Source organism: Glycine soja, chromosome 4 (genome assembly GCF_004193775.1).
Source record: "Glycine soja cultivar W05 chromosome 4, ASM419377v2, whole genome shotgun sequence".
NCBI lineage: Eukaryota > Viridiplantae > Streptophyta > Magnoliopsida > Fabales > Fabaceae > Glycine > Glycine soja.
Genome location: NC_041005.1, coordinates 42,884,297 through 42,905,980, shown reverse-complemented (window position 1 = coordinate 42,905,980; position 21,684 = coordinate 42,884,297). Strand labels below are relative to the sequence as shown.

At 34.6% G+C, this 21,684-nt stretch overlaps 2 pseudogenes; one reads left to right on the top strand and one right to left on the bottom strand.

Annotated features, from left to right (window-relative positions):
- Positions 1–4,774: 4,774 nt before the first annotated feature.
- On the bottom strand, positions 4,775–6,611 carry LOC114410830 (annotated as a pseudogene).
- A 4,193-nt stretch (positions 6,612–10,804) lies between these two features.
- On the top strand, positions 10,805–19,554 carry LOC114410829 (annotated as a pseudogene).
- Positions 19,555–21,684: the final 2,130 nt, after the last annotated feature.

Below are 21,684 nucleotides of genomic sequence, written 5' to 3'. Positions count from 1 at the left end.
TGTAAATCTAAAGGGAAAATTGGTTATGTTTTGGATGGGATACTTTATTCTATTTCATTTTCTAATTTGTTTTCGTTTTGTTTGGGTTCTTTAATGTTTTATAGATAGATCATAAGCTTTCCATATAAGCCAAATGTTTCATAGTTATGAAGTACTTGGCTTTGAAAATTGTTACTAGTACTACCTATTTTAAGTTTGGTTTGGCACGAACAAACTACAAAGGCTTCTTGTTTAAGTAATGTTCATTTACTTGTGCAGGAGTTGATATTGTGTATAGTTTAAAGTCGTTGTAGTCAACCATAAGCTGAAGTTAAGAATTGCTTGTGTTTTTTAAGCCATTGTTACCATTTTCAAACCTGAAACCAGGTTTAAATTAACCTCTAAAATGTTGATTATTAAATTATTAATTAATCTTGCATTGTATTATGAGTACTTCTTCGTTATGAATGGGGTTCATTTAAAGTAGGACTATTATTATCACTTTTAAAGGACTAAATTAAAATTACAAATTACATATATAATACATTTTGAAATAACAAATTAACAATTTGGTCAAGTCATTGTAGCTGTAAGCCTATATTAGTTCCCAACTACTGATTAGAAATAACAAGTCCAGTTGGAGGTAAACTATATAATCAAATGTAATTATAGAAGCTAATGTGGATAAGCACAAGTCATTAAGGATTCTAAGTTAACTCTTATTTTCTTTATGGACGTGGGTTCAATTTTGTATAATACCACTTAAATTTTGCTTGGTGTGAACTCTTCTCAAGAAGTTTACTTAATGCTTAGAGACTAGTTAAATAACTACAAGTTGATAAAAAAAATGCTTTTGTAATTTTGGCCTCTACAATAATCTTTTGAGTAACTCTTTATTCTTATATGATAGTATTGAGTATATCTTTCTGTTCTTCTATTTTTGACTTGAGACCAAATTTGTAACATTTTTTCCTTATAAAACCATATCAAAGCCATTCCAGTCATTTTTAAAATGATTTATAATTTGGTAGTAATCTTACTTATAGACTAGGCTCCTCTTGTTGATAGCTATGGCTACCTTTTAGTCTTACCTTTGATGATAATATCACCACTTTGCTAGTCAGGCCACATGTTTGTTTGCCATTTGAGACCTTAATAGCAGTGCATACAATTTTGGATGCTTTTAGTACATTGGTAGCTATTGCTGCATATGGGACACAATCGTCTAAGCCTATATGAAAGGAGTGCAAATTTTGCTCTATACAAAAATATTCATAGAAACTTGTCAAACACCATTTGCATTGCATTTTATATGTATTGTTCATCTTTATAGCTAAGAGCATCACCATAAACGTTTGTTTATTGTTGGCAATTTAATTTTCATTTCCAAAAGCTCAGAATAGGCTTGTATAAAAGATTTTATGAGCTTCCCCTAAAAACTAATTGGGCAAGAGCCATGCTGAATTAGTGATTACTCTCAACCTCTAGGCTCTATATAGGCAACTTTTCCCTTGTTTAACAGCGATGAAGAAGAAGATTAAGGGCACCACATCAAACAACCAAGATGGAGTGCAATGTATCACACATTTACATTACACCAAAGCCAAACAAACAATTCTGGAAACAAAACAAAAAAGAAACAACTACTATATACATTTTAGGACTTTTTGACAAATAATAGCAGGCATATTACATATTATCTAACTTTATTTTTGAACACATGTTTTTATTATTGACTTAGACCTATATATGACAATATGAGTTATTGTTAATTAAAACTTGGGTTGTCGGCCAACTGCTAAAAGGACAAGTCTTTCAAGGATTGCATTGGTCATATCATATTTTAGTTGCTAGTATGTTGCTCTAAATGGATTGGGGATCTGGGGATGTGATGTTGCTGCTGCTATTTTACAACATTATTACTAAATTAAGGTATGTCAAACAATTATCTTTGATTGCTGGATTAGGAAGACTCTGCTACCAAAGTCAAATTCTATTTCATTGTGTAATGAATCATACCATATGGGCTAGGTCTTAGTGTCATACTAATCCAGTGATGCCTCTGGAATCAAACAATTTGCTTCTATTTGCAAGAAATTGGAAGATTATTAGCTATTGGCTTCTATTTAAGATGCTATGTGTTACCATTGACATTGACAACTTCCCATTTGGAGTTGAATTAGTAGTCAATGACAACTTCCCATTTTATATTGTATTAGTAGTCATTGTCATAAGCGCGGTGTCTTTTGTCTTGCTTCTGAATTTCATACAAGGAGTAACAAACTGTAGAATGCCTCTATAATCATGCCCAACTTTGTGTCCTTTAGCAATTGAAGCAAAGGTGACACAATGGCAGGTCTAATGGCCCTACCTTTATTTACAAGGTTGATAGATAAGTTAAAAAGAACTCTAATAGCATGTTTGTTCCCTTTGTTAGTGTCCCATTCCTCAACAAATCTACCAAAGGCTGAAATTTCCTGTTTGCTGTCTATAGGACATATTTCAATACCTCAAGAATTGTATTTTGTTGGGAGTTTGAAGTTGTTGTTGTCACAACATTCTTCAATGAAGCTTTTCAAAGATTCTAACTCCTTCAGTCCAGTCAAATAAGGGATGTTGCCTCAGAGTTTGTTTTCCCCAAGCCAGGAATAAGCAAATATTGAAAAAAAAAGAAAAAAAAACATGATTTAGTTCCCCAAGCCACCTCTCAGATTCATTTCCTTCATTTTCATTGCAACCTCCACAAATCATCTACCACCACCCAACATAAGCCAACCTATCTTTTCCTTTTCTCCTCAATACAATCCTTCAATTAACCAAACCATCGACAACCTAACATGCATGTACGTGTTCCTTCTTTTTATTCCCTAAGCCAAGCTCTTCAATAGCTTAAGTAGGTGTTCTTAACTCATCAGCGGAGCGTCTCCTTCTCGTAATATAGGAAACAAAGCAGTTTTATAAAATTGTGTCTTTATGTTGTAGTCCATTTTATAATGGAGAAATTCTGTTAATTGACCATGGTGTGATTAGGAATGCTTCAAATATTTAAAATAGATCTCTGAATGGCCACAAAGGTATAAGGTAAGGTAGTTCATAGAGTTGCTTCACAGGCCAAGATTGAATGTCAAGGAACAACAATTACCTTGACATATTATACATGTGTGTGTATTGTACAAACTGATGTTGGAAGTGCATTAACTTCTGTTATAAAATTCTGACTTTAGAATTTATTCATGATTTGAATGCTTTAATTTATATGTAATATGATTACTTAGAAGTTACATATACATATGATATGAAAATGAGATTCTTTAGACACTTGTTCACCAATGGATGTGTTTCTATATTAGGAAAAGCTAGATGAAAATGAAAGTTCAAAGGAAAATTCTTTGCCATCCCGTGGTCATTTATTGTTGATAACAACCTTGTAGTTAACAAATCTTGTACTTAATGATTTAGTGCTGTTAATTCATTTGCAAGGACCAATTTGAGAAAACAGTTTATTTTTTTTTTAAGAATCAAAACATTAATAGAAGAACATTGGCAAGGCCACAAGGAGTGACCAGACCAACACAACAAAACAAATCATGTAGAAGTTGTAACATATAGATGACCCCTTGCCCAAGCCCAGTCCCAACCATTAAATTTTAGAGAGCCCTCTGCGAGTACCATAGTCGAACCAAATCATAACAGATTACTGAGAATAAGAGCTTAAGTTCTACATAATGGAGAAAATGCACCAAACGATGTGGCATACCTACTTCTGAATCAAGCTGCTCTTATCTAGTTGAATTGATTATTCTATTGATAGCAACCTTGTTACCCTTTTACCTTTATATAGCTTCTAACCTTGAGTTTACAAAGTAAAGGGAAATAGTAACATGAATTTTCATAAATGGAGTCAAGCTAATCTGCTCTGTTTCCAGGTTGATAAAAAGGAACAAAAATAAAAGAACCAAGAAACTTACAAGAAGATATAGTGAATAAGGAGATCTAACATCCTGTACCCATGTAATGTCTTGACATTTGTTCAATCATTTAGTTTCAAATTGCCCACCTCAATGGAACCGTACCATATTTGGAATAACTACATATCCAATAATACTATTCATCACTAATTACTAGAAAATACAAATTGCATACTGGAATTATTTATAATCCATATCACTATAAAATTCAGAATAGTCACAAACAAAAATGCTAAGAAAGCTACAATAACACCTCAAGTTTAAACAGACAGGCAATAAGGCAGGATTTGAATCCTATATGTGCAGTGAATTGCCCGAAAAATTGACTAACAAGGCAAAACTATTACTCATTGACCTCAAACAACTATTGGACACTACCCAAGAAAAGGTTTTACGGTAATGGTAATGCCCTACCACATTATCTCTAGCCTCTAGGACAAGCATGTTTGAACCTTACACATAGAAGTTCAAGTTCAAACATTTTGCAGTTTACACTTAAAGTTATTGTATAATTATTTGGTGATGACCCAAAGATAAAGTTATTGTTTAATTATTTGGTAATAATATTAGTGATTTATTACCAATCTTATTAATATTGAACACGGTAAAAAAAAACATTCTCTCTCTATATAGAGAGAGGGAAAGGATCACACACATACACCCAGATACAGGAAAGGGATCTATTGACTTAAATAAAATTGTCTTCCATATACGATATATGTAATCTTAAACAAAAAAGACCAAACTCGGATTTTTCTTTTACTTGTTTGTTTGCAACATTATATAGATATTTTGAAATAAAAATTCATTCAAATATCTCTTAATTGAATCAGCATGAAAGAAAAAACAAAGACTGGATCCAAGACTACAATATAATAGGAAGCTCAGTCCAAGCCCCCCTTCCTTATACAAAAAGAATATGATTACAAATGATGAATCCTTTCCTGACACCCGGTGACATTCCCTGTTACTCTTCTTCCTTTCCTTCATTTGCAACTTCATCCTTTGATCAAATCAATCCTTCCACTCTTGCCTTACTGCTGTTTAGTTTAGCAGTTGTCCAATTAAAAAAAAGGTTACAAAATAGGCATGTCCAATACTTGCAAGACATCTTTGAACTCAAAATCATGTGTTTGTCTCTTGAACCTCTCAACCAGTTTGTACCTAGCATCATTCAAATAAAAAGACTGAGCAGCTTCCAAAAGCCATTTTGCCTCCGAGTCAGTAAGCTTGCTGGTAAATACGACATCCCCACGGATCAGTACCAAGTCCTTGCTCTCTGCAAATTCTGTGTAAAAGGACACAATAAAGTAAGGAGCCGCTTGTGTTCCCCTGGCCTTGTAATCTTCAAGACCTGTAGAAACCATGTGTGGCGTCTGGACTGCAAGAAAAGAACGAATACGTATTGTGAGACTACGATGGAAGTGTTGAAAAAGAAAACACTCGGAATAAATAAATCATTTTTTACATGTTTTTTTAATAATATTTCAGTTTCTGTAAGTAGAAAATTTGTTAAGAGGAAGCATGTCCATAACTATGTGCAGGGAGAGATTAGAATTTGATTTCTTGATAGGTAAGGTATATCCAAAGGGTGTCAACAGTAGTTTATATGAATCTAGAAACTGTCCAGGACCTAGTGGCAAATTATTAACATCTTTTTATATATGTAACTAAAACTGCATCTCTTTCTCCAGGCTCGGGAAGTACATGAATTAGCTACTAGACAAGATTTTGTTAAGTTGTATGGCCAGCTAGATCTTCTCTTTCTCACAAAAGGATCAAAATAGTCACCAAATATGATTTGTGTATGTTTATTAATGCTTTCACTTTTGGTTGATTTTTAATGGTTATGTTATTTGCAGTGTACTGTACAATCTAACCCTTTGAACTTGCTAATTGCCAATTAGGATATCCTTATTTGCTTAGCGGATAACAATAGAGTCCATGAATATAAGTGGACACATTACAATATCTTTGACCCCCGTCTGAAGATATTAATATCAAGAAGGAAAAAGTCCCTATCTTTCTAGTTCTTTGATATACTCCCAACCAAGTAATAGATAATATCATAATAATACCTATATATAATGAGAGAGAAAATATTTCTCTCTCGGTCTTCCCAAATACAAATTAGCAATCAGGTGGATTCAAAATAATTATTGATTTTTTAGAAATAAATAAGAGAGTAATTTTTGTCAAACCTTGAACAAACATTGTCGTGTATCCACTTCCCCTCCATAAAGGAATGACAAAAATATCGGCTGCCAAGGATAAAGAAAGAAAGCTGAGAACATAAAATCTAGGATAGCACAAATTCATAGTATCAATATTGAACAAAATGAATACCATTCTGAAGCTCTATGCTACAGCAAGTAATAAAGTTTTGCTTTCATTGTTGCTCCAATATGACCTCTTCCTATGTCATAAAGTTTTAGCTGTCCACTTGTTACAATAACAAGTTTGTTTCAATTTTTCTGCCTTAATTAATGTTCAATGTTTAAAAATTGGTTTTCTTTGTAGGTACAAGTATTTGACTCAAACTTAGGAAGTCAAGTCTTGTTGGTCAAGCAGTGTACTTGAGTCCATACTTGTGAACACCATACCAGTGCCATCTTCACACTCCTTGCTTTTGTTAATGACCACCTTTCCAGGTATGTACTTCATTGTCCCACTCCTCTGCTTATTACATTGTTGTTGTTATATGACTATTGCCACATGTAAGCAATTATGTGCATTGAGAGTCAATCTTAGTTTTTCGTTTGAGATTGAATACAACTATTATTTCGGACAATTTGCATTAATCAATGTATTCAATCTTGAATTGTCCGTTTGGATAGTTTGGGAAGACTAATTTTTTTTATAGTGAATTCATACTATAGTATAATTGTCTTTTGTTAAATTTGATGACATTTTGGTATACTACATTTCACTTTGTTCTTCGAGTGCATAGTTGAATGTGGTGGATGATGACATGCCACCGGTTTCATCTTGTGTACTTTGAGACCAATGCAAAATACTGTTGAAATTTCGACACATTTAACAAAAAACAATTACCCTTTACGTACGAAGCTACTATAAAAAATGTCTTCCTGAATGGGATAGGGCCACAACTTTTATGAAAAAAGTTAGGTTTTCATGCATGTTAGATAACTTAATTAAGTGTCATAGCAAAGGGGAAACATGGATCGAAGTTGGATGCAAGCATCATGCATTAGTGAGATGTATGAGAATGGGGTAGAACAATTCCTACAATTTGATGAATATAATGCATCTTCTTTGCGCGAGAAATTTTTCTGTCCCTATGTTAAATGTGGGAATGGGAGACGCCAACCTGTAAATAACATAAGATCACATCTTATATGTGACGAGATCATTCCTTCTTACACAAAATGGATATGGCATGGTGAATTGCCAGACATGCCAACTGCCCCTCAAACTCAGTTGGTTGATGAAGACATCAGACATTGTATAGAAGACATGATTTGTGACCTTGGGCAAGATAGTTTTCAGCAAACACATGCACCTTTGTATGAGAAAATAGAAAATGATTCTAAAAAGCCTTTGTATTCAGGGTGCACAACTTTCACAAGGTTGTCATCGGTGTTAGCTTTGGTCAACTTGAAGGCACGATTTGGGTGGAGTGACAAAAGCTTCACTGAATTTCTAGTGTTATTGAAAAAAATGCTTCCTGAAGATAACACGTTGCCAAAAAATCACTACGAGGTGAAATTTTTTTATGTCCGGTGGGAATGGAGTACTAGAAAATCCATGCATGCCCTAATGATTCCATTTTGTATAGAAATGAGTTTGTAGAAAAGTGTAATTGCCCCACATGTGGGGTATTAGGGTACAAAGTGAACGATGGGGAATGCAGTGTTGATGTAATTGCAAACAACAGTCGTCTAGCAAAGGTGTGTTGGTATGTTCCAATAATACCAAAGTTTAAGCAATTGTTTATTAATGGACATGTTGCAAAAAACCTTACATGGCATGCAGACGCCAGAAAAACTGATGGATTCCTCCAACATCTGGCTGATAGTCCGGAATGGAAGGCAATCGACCATCTGTATCCTGATTTTGGGGACGAGCTAATAAATCTAAGGCTTGGTCTAGCTTTGGATGGAATGAATCCTTTTGGAAACTTAAGCACTAACCACAGTTCCTGGTCTATTTTGTTGATGATTTATAACCTCCCTCCTTGGTTGTGCATCAAGCGAAAGCACATAATGCTTTGTATGATGATAGCGGGTCCAAGGCAGCCAGGAAATGATATTCATGTGTATCTTTGTCCGTTAATTGAATACTTGAGAAAATTGTGGGAAGACGGGATTGATATGTGGGATAAGAATCTGCATTAGACGTTCGATTGTGTGCAATGGTATTTTGTACCATTAATGACTTTCCAACATATGGGAATTTGAGTGGATATAGTGTCAAAATACATCACGCATGTCCTATCTGTGAGAAAAATACAAGTTTCTTCCAACTCAAACATGGAAAGAAGACAGTATATACCAGGCACCGAAGATCTCTCAAACATTATCATCCATATTGGCGATTGAAGATAGCTTTTGATGGAACTCAAGAAAATGAAAGCGTGCCAAATCCATTAGCTGGAAAAGAGGTTTATGATTGGGTAAAGGACATCGTAACTATCTTTAGGAAGACACATAAAAATCATCATCTGATGCAAACATATGGAAGAAAATGTCAATATTCTTTGATCTTCCATGCTAGTCCAATCTTCATGTTAGACATTGTGTAAACGTCATGCATGTGGAGAAAAATGTTTGTGATACTTTAATTGACACCCTCCTTAACATTAAAGGCAAGACAAAGGATGGTTTGAAGTGTCATCAAGACTTGGTTGACATGGGTATATGAGACTAGTTGCATCCTATCTCACAAGGTCCGCGAACGTATCTACCCCCAACATGTTATACAATGTCAACAAAAAGAAAAGAGAAGTTTTTGTCAATGCCTAAATAGTCTAAAAGTCCCACAAGAATATCAAGAGCCTTGTGTCCCTCAATGATCTCAAATTGGTTGGCTTGAAATCTCATGATTGTCATGTGTTAATGCAACAACTATTGCCTATAGTGATTCATGGTAGCTTGCCTGACAAGGTTAGGGTTTCCATAACTCGTTTGTGCTTCCTTTTTAATGTTATTTGTAGCAAAGTCATTGATCCTAAAAAATTGGATGAATTGGAGAATGAGTCTGCCATTGTCCTTTGTCAAATGGAGATGTATTTTCCTCCATCATTTTTTGACATAATGGTTCACTTAATTATTCATCTCATGAGGGAAATCTAGTTGTGTGGTCTTGTGTTTTTACGGTGAATATATCCATTTGAGCAATACATAAAGGTGTTAAAGGGTTATACCAAAAACCAATACTGGCCAGAAGCCTCAATTATCGAAAGGTACATTGTTGAAAAATGTATTGAGTTTTGCTCCCAGTACATTGAAACAATTAAATTTGTCGGTCTTCTTGAAACTCAACATGACCAGACACGACGAGGTAAGGGTACACAAGGATACAATGTTGTCACAATGGGTCGACATGAGGTGTCACAAGCACATCTCTATATATTAAACAACACAACAGAGGTGTTACCGTACATAGAGGCTCACAAAAAAATGTCACAACTACTCACCCAAAAATGAACATGATGAGGGTGTTGCAATAGCACAATAGAACTTTCATCAATTGGTTTAGACAAACTATCTTTGTTGATGACAATGCTTCCAAAACATTGAGATTGTTAGCTATTGGGCCAAATCTCAATGTCCCTACTTGGAAGGGATATGACATCAATAATTATTCCTTCTACACGAAGTCATAGGATGATAAAAGTTCTGTGCAAAACAATGGGGTAAGTGTAGATGATGATTCCGATTACTTTTGTAGTGCATCAGACAACAACCCGATTCGAGCCTCCATGGCTTACTTTGGCGTGATTGAAGAAATATGGGAGGTTGATTATAATGAATTTAGAGTGTTTGTTTTTAAGTGTAAGTGGGTTAATGGGAATACCGGTGTGCATCAAGATCCATTGGGATTTACTTTAGTAGACCTTAACAAGGTAGCTTACATGGACAAACCTTTCATTATGGCTGAACAAGCCAGACAAGTGTTTTACGTCCAAGATCCATGTGATTCACGATTGTTGGTAGTTCTACAAGGAAGACCAAGTGGTATCAGTCACCATAATGATGATTCAACAATTGACATTTGTGAGACACCTGCATTTTCCCAATGAATGCCTTATATAGATGAAGATCATGATGCGAATGATGTACATGCAAATCATAATGATCATGATGAAGGTTTATGGGAGAAAATTGCTACATAACGAACTTGTATCAAAGTAATGTATTGTCTTTTTTCATTATTTCTAGAAAAAAAAAATTTCTGCACTTTAGATTTTGTTTCGTATTCAGTATATGTTTAATTGATGTACATTATTGATTATTAATTTTATTTGCACAGGGTCATGGGCACACCACCGAGGTCTCCTCCACATTCAATCATCCAAGAGGAGTAGACAATCGACATGGCTAAGAAGCTTGACTTTAAGAACATTCAATCATCTAAGACCAACGGTTAATGTCAACCCTAGTACTGGGAGAGGATTAGGCCTACATAAAGAAAAGTTCCACAACTATCTGGGGGTCCTAGCTCGAGAAAATATTCCTATTGTACATAGCAACTGGAAAGATGTACCAAAATCTCTAAAGGACCTAGTATGGGATGACATTTTGGTAAGTCTAGTAATAGATGGTGTATTTAATTTTCTATTATATTTAAATTAAAAATGTTCACATTGACTAAATGTAACACAACATTATGTTATGTGGGCTAAATTTGATATCCCAAAAGCACCAAATGCCAATAAGAAGTTCATGTCAACGGTGGTGACAAGATGGAGGCAATTTAAGTCTACCTTGACCAGCAAATTTGTGTATGCTAACACTGACGGGAAACAAACACAAGATCCTTCATCAAAATATGATCTTGATCCTGAAACTTGGAATGAATTTGCTGCAACTTGCCAGTCACCTAACTGGGAGGTTAGATGTGCATGCGTGTAACTTTAAATATCACTTGTCGAATATACCATTTCATTTGAATTCAATTGATGGAAATTATATATATGCCATGACAGGGAATAAGGAAAAAGGCACATGCAATTCAAAAACCCAATGACTGCCTTCACATACTATCTTGTGGGGGTTATGATTTGCTTGAGAAGAAGCTATTAGATGAGAAAAGGAAGACTACAAGAGGAGGCAATGCTAACTAAGAGTACCCCCCCCCCATCTCCAATTGAAAGACATGCTAAGTGGAAGGTGGCTCGCACGAAGCCTTATGGCCATATGACATCTCAGTCAGCACAAGAAATATCTAATAAAATAGTAAGTTAATGCTTAATATTGAATTTGAATGTTTTGTTAATTTAATAATAACAACGACCTCATTTGATGTTTGTCTATGTCATCCTTCATGTAGGACTCCTTAGAAGAGTAGACTACACAGGGTAGCTTTGTTCCCCATGGTCGTGACGACATACTGAACACTGCCATTAGGCAACTGGACCATGGGGGTCGTGTTCGTGCAACGAGGTCTAGTGTGACCATTATTCAATACTATAGAAGGGCATCACGTGGCTCCAACAACTCCTCCACATCCGTCAGTTAGCAGCAGTTGGTTGAGATAATTGGAAGCCTTAAGGAATAGTGGAGGAATGAGATTATCGGGAACCTTAAGGAAGAAATGAGGAATCAAATTGAAGAAGAAAACAAAAGAAGCCTTGAGAAAATGAAACAGAAGTTGAAATAGGCCATAAAAATTGAGTTTTCACAAAGGGGATCACAGTACTCACCCCAATTGAGGCAGACATACAACAATTGGTGCACATGTGAGCACAAAGGGGAGTAATGCTAAAACTAGTGTCAACCCATCAAGGGAAGAAGATGTTGCTGATGTTATACCGACTATGGGATTGTATGTGCAACATGATCATTCTACACACTTGGTGGCCTTGGGAAAAATATATAAGGAGAGGTCTACCATACACAGTGTGACTTATGCATATGACATGGTAAGGGTCAACATTTAAAAAGTATTCGACGGTGACGCTCAAGTCCCATTTCCCACATCAGAAATACAGTATGTCAGGCAGGTCCTTGACACATTCATTGCATTATGGACACAACTTGTAAAACTTGTATCACATGAGGTAATGTTTATTTTGTCTTACATGAATTAACACAATCGTAGATTATACTTAAATTAGTTACCAACATCAGTTTAATTGTTGTTTTCATTAACCATATAGGATTCACATATTACTCCAAACAAAGTGGTTGCACTTGTTTGAAGATCAATTGATGTGGAGGCAAATGATCCCTTGTGTGGGCTGATTAGGAGCTTTTTTGATATTTACGACAAGCATATAAAATTTTTGTTTGATGGGACTAATTTGGGATTGCATATGTAGATGCATCCGTCTTCCTAACATATTCTGATGTAAATGAAATAATATCAGGTAACAAATGTTTGAACATATCTATACTATAATTGTGGATGATGTAAGTAAATTCCTTATTTGTTCACTACAAATTAATATTCGTTATGATTTACATGATTATCGTTTTTAATTTCAAACATTATTAATAGGTTTATGGATGAGTGGAGTTCAAGCTTGGGAAGATTCCATGTATGGATTGCTTGAGCCTCAGTCCTTACATAATGCAAAGGATAGACGTGGGGAATGCCAACAATACATTGAAACATGGGTTAAGGAATCCCAACGAGAGGTCTACCTAGGAGCTTACTTGAATCAGTAAGTCATATTTATCAAATGCACGTAAACAATGTCTATGTTATATGTATCTAATTCGTTTGAAATTCAGGGCCCATTGGCAGTTGGTTGTTTTGTGTCCTATACAAGATGTTGTCGTTTGGTTTTGTTCGTTGCGAAAGAAGCCTTATATTCATGTCAAAGCTGCAATTAACAAGTAAAGTTTTAACATATAACTTATAATGTGATCTTATTAAACATTGATACATAAATATTTTGTCCTTGTATATATGTTGATGTTTTTTTGTAAGCAGTGCAATGAACACATTAAAGACTACTTTGCATGGTCATACTAAGCAAGCTGCACCTGAGTGGATTGAAGTTAAGCTTAGTGATATCATCCATGAATTATTTTGTACTACTGATATTTTGTAACTTTGTAATGTATATCATATTTAATCATTTTTCATATTAAATGTAGAGTCACGTTCAAACCGAAGGCTATGAGTGTGGCTATTACGTTATGCATTGGATGTGGAACATAGTAAGCGGGGAGTTGAAGACTGATTGAAGCATGATATATTTACTTGTTCAATTTCCTTATTTGTTGAATATCATTTGTCATTCATTTTATATCTACATCACTAACTTCTATATATTATAAATTCTAGTGGTTTGGTGATGGCCCGCCGTTAGACTTGGAGACCATGACAACAATTCACAAGAAATGAGTAGCATATTTTTTAAAAGTTAAAAACATCCGGTGTAGAAAGTTAAACATGACATAGGAAGAATGAATGTGTTGTATTCGATACAATTGTTTAAATATTGTAAACAAGTTTCTACTATTATTGACAGTTATGTGACAATAAATATATTACATTGTTGTGAGGTGCTTTCCTTGATTGCCACTCTTTCATGTTTTTGCTTACGTTGCTATCCATGTATTATGAAATTATGATTACTTTGTCATTTTCATTTCCTTAACGGACGGAGGTAAATAAGTTGGCCCTATTCTGAAGCTTGTTATTGGCCTATGTGTACTAGCAGTGGTGTTGGTTGTGTATGTCATTGTTCGTATTCTTGGAAGTATTGTTGGTGGAGCAGCCTATGGATTTCTTCCACCCATATTTGCTACTTTTGAAGCTATACAAGAAGGAAAAGTGACAAATTTATCCACAGGCAAGTCATTGTATGTGTACATTCATTACTCACTATTGAACTTTATTTGCTTCTCCTTCTAAGTGTTCTTTTATGATTTTGGTGAAGAAATGGATCCTTCTCAGCCAAACCATTTCAATGCTGTAATAGAGAAGATTGAACGCCTTTACATGGTATTTGTATATTGCTTGCTAAAATTGTTACTATATGCTTTGCATCAGCAACATGAATTAGTTATTTGAAGCATTGATTAATATCATAGATGTGTGTTAATTATTAATTTGTAGCTTTTGTATTGTGAATAAATGGGACCCTGAATCATTTTCAGGGTAAGGATAGTAGTGATGATGAGGATCTGCTTGATGTTTCTAATGATGATTTGTATGATACTGAAGACTCTTTTATAAATGATGCTGAACTGGTTGGTATCTTTGGATTATTTTTTTGGTTTATTCATCACTCTCTTGACCTTTTATTGCTAAGACAGGAATTGTATTGTTCTGTTTAATGGACCTTTTTTTATATTTCATGATGTTGCTGAGGCCTTGCTCTCAGCTCACCTCATTGTTGGTCGTGGTTCACAAACGAATGCTCCAGGGATCACCACAACATTAGAGTTTGATGCAACTTCTGTGGCGGCTGGTATTCCTCTCCTGACATATGGTCACGAGGTTAATTGATTTTTTTTAAATCTCATGGTTGTAAATGACATTTCTGGGTTTTGGATGTCTAATTATGATTTTTGTCTATTAAGGATGTTGGGATTTCTGCTGATAAACAAGATTATTCCCCTATTCATGCATCACGGGAAACAGGTTCATCCAATGCCTCCCGATTCATCTGTGCCAGGTAAGTCATTTTATTTTGTTTTGGTTTGCTTGTGCACAATAGTTTATGCGATGTGCCTTATTATAACTTGTTTTATGTTCAACCTATACCTATGGATCCTAAAAAAAGATTTAGCAATTTATCGATATGGAAGTGTCGCATGGAAGGAATGAATGAAGGAATGAAAGAAAAAGCAGAATGAAAAAATTGAGGTGGTTAAGCATGAAATGGGTAATGATGGTGGGAAAAATGGTAATAAGCTTCATGATCCTGATTTGCCAAAGTAAGTGCTATTATGTAATTCTTATCATTGCTATTCCATGAACTTATATCTTTTAGATTACTTAATATGCAACTAAATGTGCATCAATTTCTATTGTATCATATCTTTTCCTTCTATTTGGTTTAAAAATATTTGATTTGAAACCGTGTTAACAGAATGGATGAAGGCAGACAACCACTGTGGAGGAAGTTGCCAATTAGTCCAAGCAAGATTAATCCCTATCGAATTATAATAGTACTCCGGATTGTTGTTCTTGGTCTCTTTTTCCATTATAGAATTCTCCACCCGATCAATGATGCATATGCATGGTGGCTAACATCAGTAATATGTGAAATCTAGTTTGCTTTGTCATGGATTTTGGATCAATTTCCCAAATGGTGCCCAATTGAGAGAGAAACATACCTTGATCATTTTCATCGAGGTATGCATCTTTCTGTGTGCCTTGGAGTTTTTTTCCTTAATTATTCAACAACTAATTCTTTACAAAAACTAAACAGGTATGAGAAAGAAGGAAAGCCATCTGAATTAGCTGATATAGACATTTTTGATAGTACAGTAGATCCTATGAAAGAACCTCCACTTCTAACTGCTAATATAGTAATATCCATCCTTGCTATAGATTATCCAGTGGAGAAAGTTTCATGTTGTGTCTTAGATGATGGTGCAGCTATGCTGACATTTGAAGCCATTTCAAAGACTTCAAAGTTTGCAAGAAAGTGGGTTTCGTTCTGTAAGAAGTTCAACATTGAACCTCAGGCTCCTGAGTGGTATTTTGCCCAAAAGGTTGACTATCTGAAAGACAAAGTGGATGCAACATTCATCAAGGAGCATCGTGCTATTAAGGTTTGAAATTTGAACCAATTCTCATTATGGTTTTGTTTTACTTTGTTGCTATCATCTCAAAGCCAATGATAAATTTTATTTCATGGTTTCAATGTTGGCAGAGGGAGTATGAAGAGTTCAAATTACGTATCAATGCATTGGTTGCAATGGCACAAAAGGTTCTTGAGGATGGCTGGAAAATGCAAGATGGGACTCCGTGGCCCGGGAACAGTGTCAAAGATCATCCTAGAATGATTCAGGTGAGTACCATTTTGGTCTGAATTCTAGGTTGTGAAAATGTTGTGCCAGTTTTGATAAGTTCAACTATGATGCACTTGCACAAGTTTTCCTTGGTCAAAATGGTATTTATAATATTGAAGGGAATGAGTTACCTTGTCTTGTCTATGTGTCATATGAGAAAAGACCAGGATATGAACACCACAAAAAAGCTGGTGCTATGAATGCCTTGGTAGAGTCCTTTCCCTCTTGCTTACATAAACTTCTAATATTTGATGTGTCTTTCCATTTTACTGACCAATTTTTATGATGTGTTGGTTGATTAATTGTCAAGGTGCGAGTCTCAACAGTCATATTAAATGCTCCTTACCTACTCAATGTCGATTGTGATCACTACATAAACAACAACAAAGCACTTCGTGAAGCCATGTGCTTCAGGATGGATCCTACATCAGGGAAAAAAATATGCTATGTACAATTTCCTCAAAGATTGATGGGATTGATCATCATGATAGATACTCAAATAAAAATATTGTATTCTTTGATGTAAGTAAAAATTTGTAGTGGATTTATACTTTCATATATTTTGGAGGAAAATCTAATATGTGTTTCATTATATTTATATAGATAAACATGAAAGGTTTAGATGGCATCCAAGGACCAATATATGTGGGAACTAGGTGTGCCTTTAGGTGGTAGGCGCTCTATGGATATGATGCCCCTGCTACGAAGAAACCACCAAGGAAACCTTGTAACTGTTGGCCCAAATGGTGCTACCTGTGTTGTGGATCTAGGAACAAGAATAGGAAAGTGAAGTCAGGTCCAAGAAAGAAGATAAAAAAATAAGGATGCTACAACTAGAAAATATTGAAGAGGGAATTGAAGGTACAAGATTCATTAAATCGGCATTGCCTTTCATTTGGGAACATTCTAAATCATTCTAAAATACTCTCTTTATAGGTGATTGCATTATTTGCTACTATTAATGTATATTTGCAATTTGTTGCTGCTAGGTACGTATTTTTCAAACTTTTGAGCTTATTTTCTTCTACCTTTTGATTCATTAACCCAATGATTGTTCATATATTATTTATTATGTGATAATGAAAACAAAGATGAACAATGCAACTTGATGGAAAAAACTATCACCCAATTGAATAATAGAATTGCCCAAAATATGTTGAAAAAATAAAAACTACAATTTCATCATAATTGATGAGCCTCTTACTCCAGTTCTTCGTAATAACAGTGCCCTAGTTGGTAGAAGAGCCTATGGAGGCCACTTAAGTAGAAAGTGCTTTCAAAAGCATGCAACTTCACTTCACGTTGTGTTGTTTTCTCTTCATTCATGTAAGCCCTCTCCCTCCCTCCACCTTTTGGTCATGGAGCGTTTTAATTGTGTATTCTTAACTAAGATGTTATTTTCATGTGGTTATTTTGGATGCATATGTGTGGTATATCTTGTGAAGATGTTCTACAACTATATTAGTGGTACCAGAATTAGAAGAGAAGTAAGTGTTTGATGGAGAGAAGGCTAATTTGCTAGTTAAAGATCTCCAAAAGAGCTTTGATTCAGGCATGATTAAGAGCTATGAATGGAGGCTTTCCCAGTTGGAATCCATAACTAAGATGTTAGAAGAGAAAGAGAAGGAAATTACTGAAGCTCTATATAAGGACCTTGGAAAACCTCATGTAGTGAGGCACTTAAAGAGCTGAAAGAATGGATGAAGCCCGAGAAGGTAAATTGCCAAGAAAACACAACAAGTTTCAACATGGCTTTATTAATTAACAACCAAGATTCTTTTTTTTTACCCTTTTAGGTGAATACTTCAATCACAATATATCCATCATCAGTAGAGATTGTGCCAGAACCACTAGGGGTTGTGCTGGTCATCTCAACATGGAACTTTCCTTTCTGAATGTAGAAGATGTTCCCTTTTCACACTATTCACATATCTAAACCGTACTTGGTTATAATTAAGAACATGTTTTCTTCATCTCATTCAATTTCATCACTGTGGAGCTCTTGTAGTAGGATGTATTTGTCTTGTAAATAAAGCTCTTTGGCACTCTTTAAGTTTTCTTTGTCAAAATTCAAATTTCACCAGTTATTTTAAGCTCTAGAATTATTTGTGCTCTCTGTGTATGAATTTAGCCAGAGGTTAATATTCCATTGCTTAAACTTTCAATAAATTAGAGCCAAGTCTATTATACTTTTGTGACCTTCTCCATATCAACATAATCTTTTGATATTCACCAATCATGACTTGCCATATCTAATGTGTTGACTTGGCATCTTCTCCATGTCCTTTCCTTTCCATTGAGTAGTTCTTATTTCCTATCTTCAGTGTTATCAATGGATCCAATCATTAGAGCCATTTCCATAGGCAATGTTGTGGTCCTAAAACCATTAGAAATTTCTCCAGCAACATAATCCTTACTTGCGAATTTGATCAAACAATATCTGGACAACTCTACCATAAGAGTTGTTGAAGGGGCTATTCCCAAAACATTTGTACTCTTGGATCAGAAGTGGGATAAGATACTTTATACAAGTAATGTGTCTTCTAATTCCTATTGTATCAATATGACAATATCCTACAAGATCAAACCATATCAAACAAATTCATCAGTCTCAAAGAATATAAGCAATGTGAATAGTAAAATATCAGTTTAATAGTATGGTTCAATTGTTTTATATCATTTTCTTTTGAAGTTGTATGAAATTTGGCTCTAATTTAAGCCATCCCATATAAAAGTCTAATTCTAGTAATTACTTATCATAAGTTGCATCAAGAAATTTCAGTTGACACTGTTGAAGCTTTCACTTGATTATAAAGTTACATGTATTTAGTTCATTTAACATGCTTAATTACTTCATTACAAGGTTCCATGCATGATAGACCAGCTTTTTGTAGGTAGTGCTAGAGTAGGTCGCATTGTCATGGCTGCTACTGTAAAACATCTTACTCCAATGATTCTGGAACTTGGAGGAAAGTGCCCAACTGTTGTTGAATCAGATGTCAACTTACAAGTAACATCATCAATGGATCTTGTTATTTACACATCAATGTAATTTCATGTATAACAATCATTGAATTTTCAGGTTAGTGCAAGGAGGATAATAGCTGGCAAGTAGGCATGCAATAATGGACAAGCATGCATTTCTATTGATTATATCATCACAAGAAAAGAGTTTGCCCCAAAGTTGGTAAGGTTGCCTCAATTTTACAAAATCATGTGTGCTGCCTATTAAAATATATTACTATTGATAATTTCTCACTCAACAGGTAGATGCCTTAAAAGAAGAATTGGAACAATATTTTGGTAAAGATCCTATGGAGTCAAAAGACATGTCAAGAATTGTGTCTCCAAACCAGTTTGTGAGGCTTGTGAATCTCTTAGATGAGGATAAGGTATCTAACAAAATTGTTTTGCGAGGTCAGAGGGATGAGAAGAAATTATGAGTTGCATTCCCTTTAAAAATTTTAAGATTGCAAATATTACTTATACTATATCATAACATTAAAGCTTTCTTATTGAATCTTTTTTGTGATTGTTGTAGGGGTTGGATGAAAATGCAGGTCCACAGATCATAAAGTTGTATGCTAAGGTGGTTCATATTTTCTAAATCTTTCTTTCAATAATGGTTTTGTAGAGATACTAGGTTGCTTGCATTGTGTTTTTCTGTCTGAGGACCAAAAACTCAATTAGCTTGGTTATTGAAATTCTTGACTTATTTTCTCTAAGTTTGAGTTGGTTTATTAATTCCTTCTTATCTAAACTATTATACGCACAAATTATTTGCGTACAAAGTAACATAACAAACTGTTAATTATGAAATCCCTCGTTATATCCATAGAAGAAAACGAATAAAATGATTTGCAATTTGTTTTAAGCATTTTTATTTTTTATTTTTTTTTCCAACAACTTTCTTCTTTCAGGAGCATTAGTGTTACTTAACATACCATATATGTGTATGTGTATACTGAATGTATAGTTTATGTTGCATGACTTGGGTAAAGTTAATTTGTTTGTATTCTATGGTCAAATATATTTATTTTTTAAACTTTCAACTTTCTTGTCTTCAACTTGCACAATTATGGTCCAATGGTTACATGGACAATGATGGGATCAAACGTGGAATTTGCAGGGTGAAATAGAGGCACAGAGCACTGTATAACAACCATAAGGTATGCCTTATTCAGCTAATAATGGTTTTTTTTATTAGTGATGCATTCTTCAATCTCACCCTTTCTCTAAAGTAGAAGAATTGTCTTCCCTTGTTCTAAAAAGTTTAACTAAGGGCAAAAGTAGAAGAATTGTCTTCCCTTGTTCTTCAATCTCACCCTCTCTCTAAAGTGGAATTCACATGAACATTGTATGTGCTCTAGACTATAGTGTCTTGTCTGGAATTGCAACGTTGGAAACTACACATGCTTGGGGTGGTGGTAGTTAAGGTTGCCAGTGTCATATAATTTACCGAAGACCATATAGTGAAATGTGAATAGAAAAATGGATAGTTGGATCATAAGGTCCTACTGCAATTCATGTTTTTTTTAAAACATTTCAAAGTTCTAAAGGTGCATTTGGATGTTGGGAGGGGAAGAGAAAAACCCAAACTAAAAAGGGAAGGCAAGAGAATAATTTTTTCCCAGCCTTCCTGAATGGAAGAGGGAGAAACTCACGTGCCTAACCAAAATCAAGCAGTTGAACCCTATTGAAACCCCAAGCTAAACTGAAACCCAACATGAAACTTTAAGATGAAGTTCTGGTTGTAAGCTAAGCACAGAGCTTCAAAACCCAAGGCCATGCTAATTATGTTCATGGTTCTAATAATGATAGCCTACCTGTTTAGAATGATATGTATATTTTATCATGCTTCTTGGGGATATTAGACAAATGTATATTGGTTGTACCTCTCCTATTGGCGTATTCCTTGCATACTTTAAGTGTTAGAAATAGGTATATTAAATGAATGTGTGGCAATACAAGAAAAGACAGGATACAAAATGACAGTATACGAGAAGATATTAGTGACACTATGATCTATTAGTCTATAGTTGATTATATGGAATATCAATGAATAAATGTCTACCATTGATAAAAAAAAGTGATGAATAGTTCACTAGAAGTACTGCTATTTTCATTTGTATTGAAGATGAAAAATTGACGAATGGTATTAAATTTGTACAAATTATTCTGTTGTTATCGTTAGTTTGTTTTATATTCACTACTACAATCAAGCTTGGTGAAATAGGTGCAGTGGAACATAAACATGACTTATAATTAGAAGGAGCGCATTCAAAGATGGTTATTAGAAAATAACCATCGTTGAATGGTAGCATTCTAGGATGGTGTTTACTTAAAAATCGTCTAGAATGAGACCATTCTAAGATAGTTTTAACTAAACACCGTCGTAGAATGGTATGGTGTTTAACTTAAAAACCGACTTTGAATGATGGCATTCTAAGATGGTGTTTACAAAAACACCGTCTTTGAATGTGAGAATTCTAAGACGGTTTTTAAGTAAACACCGTCGTAGAATGCAATCATTCAAAGTCGGTTTTTAAGATAAACACTGTCATTGAATGGTA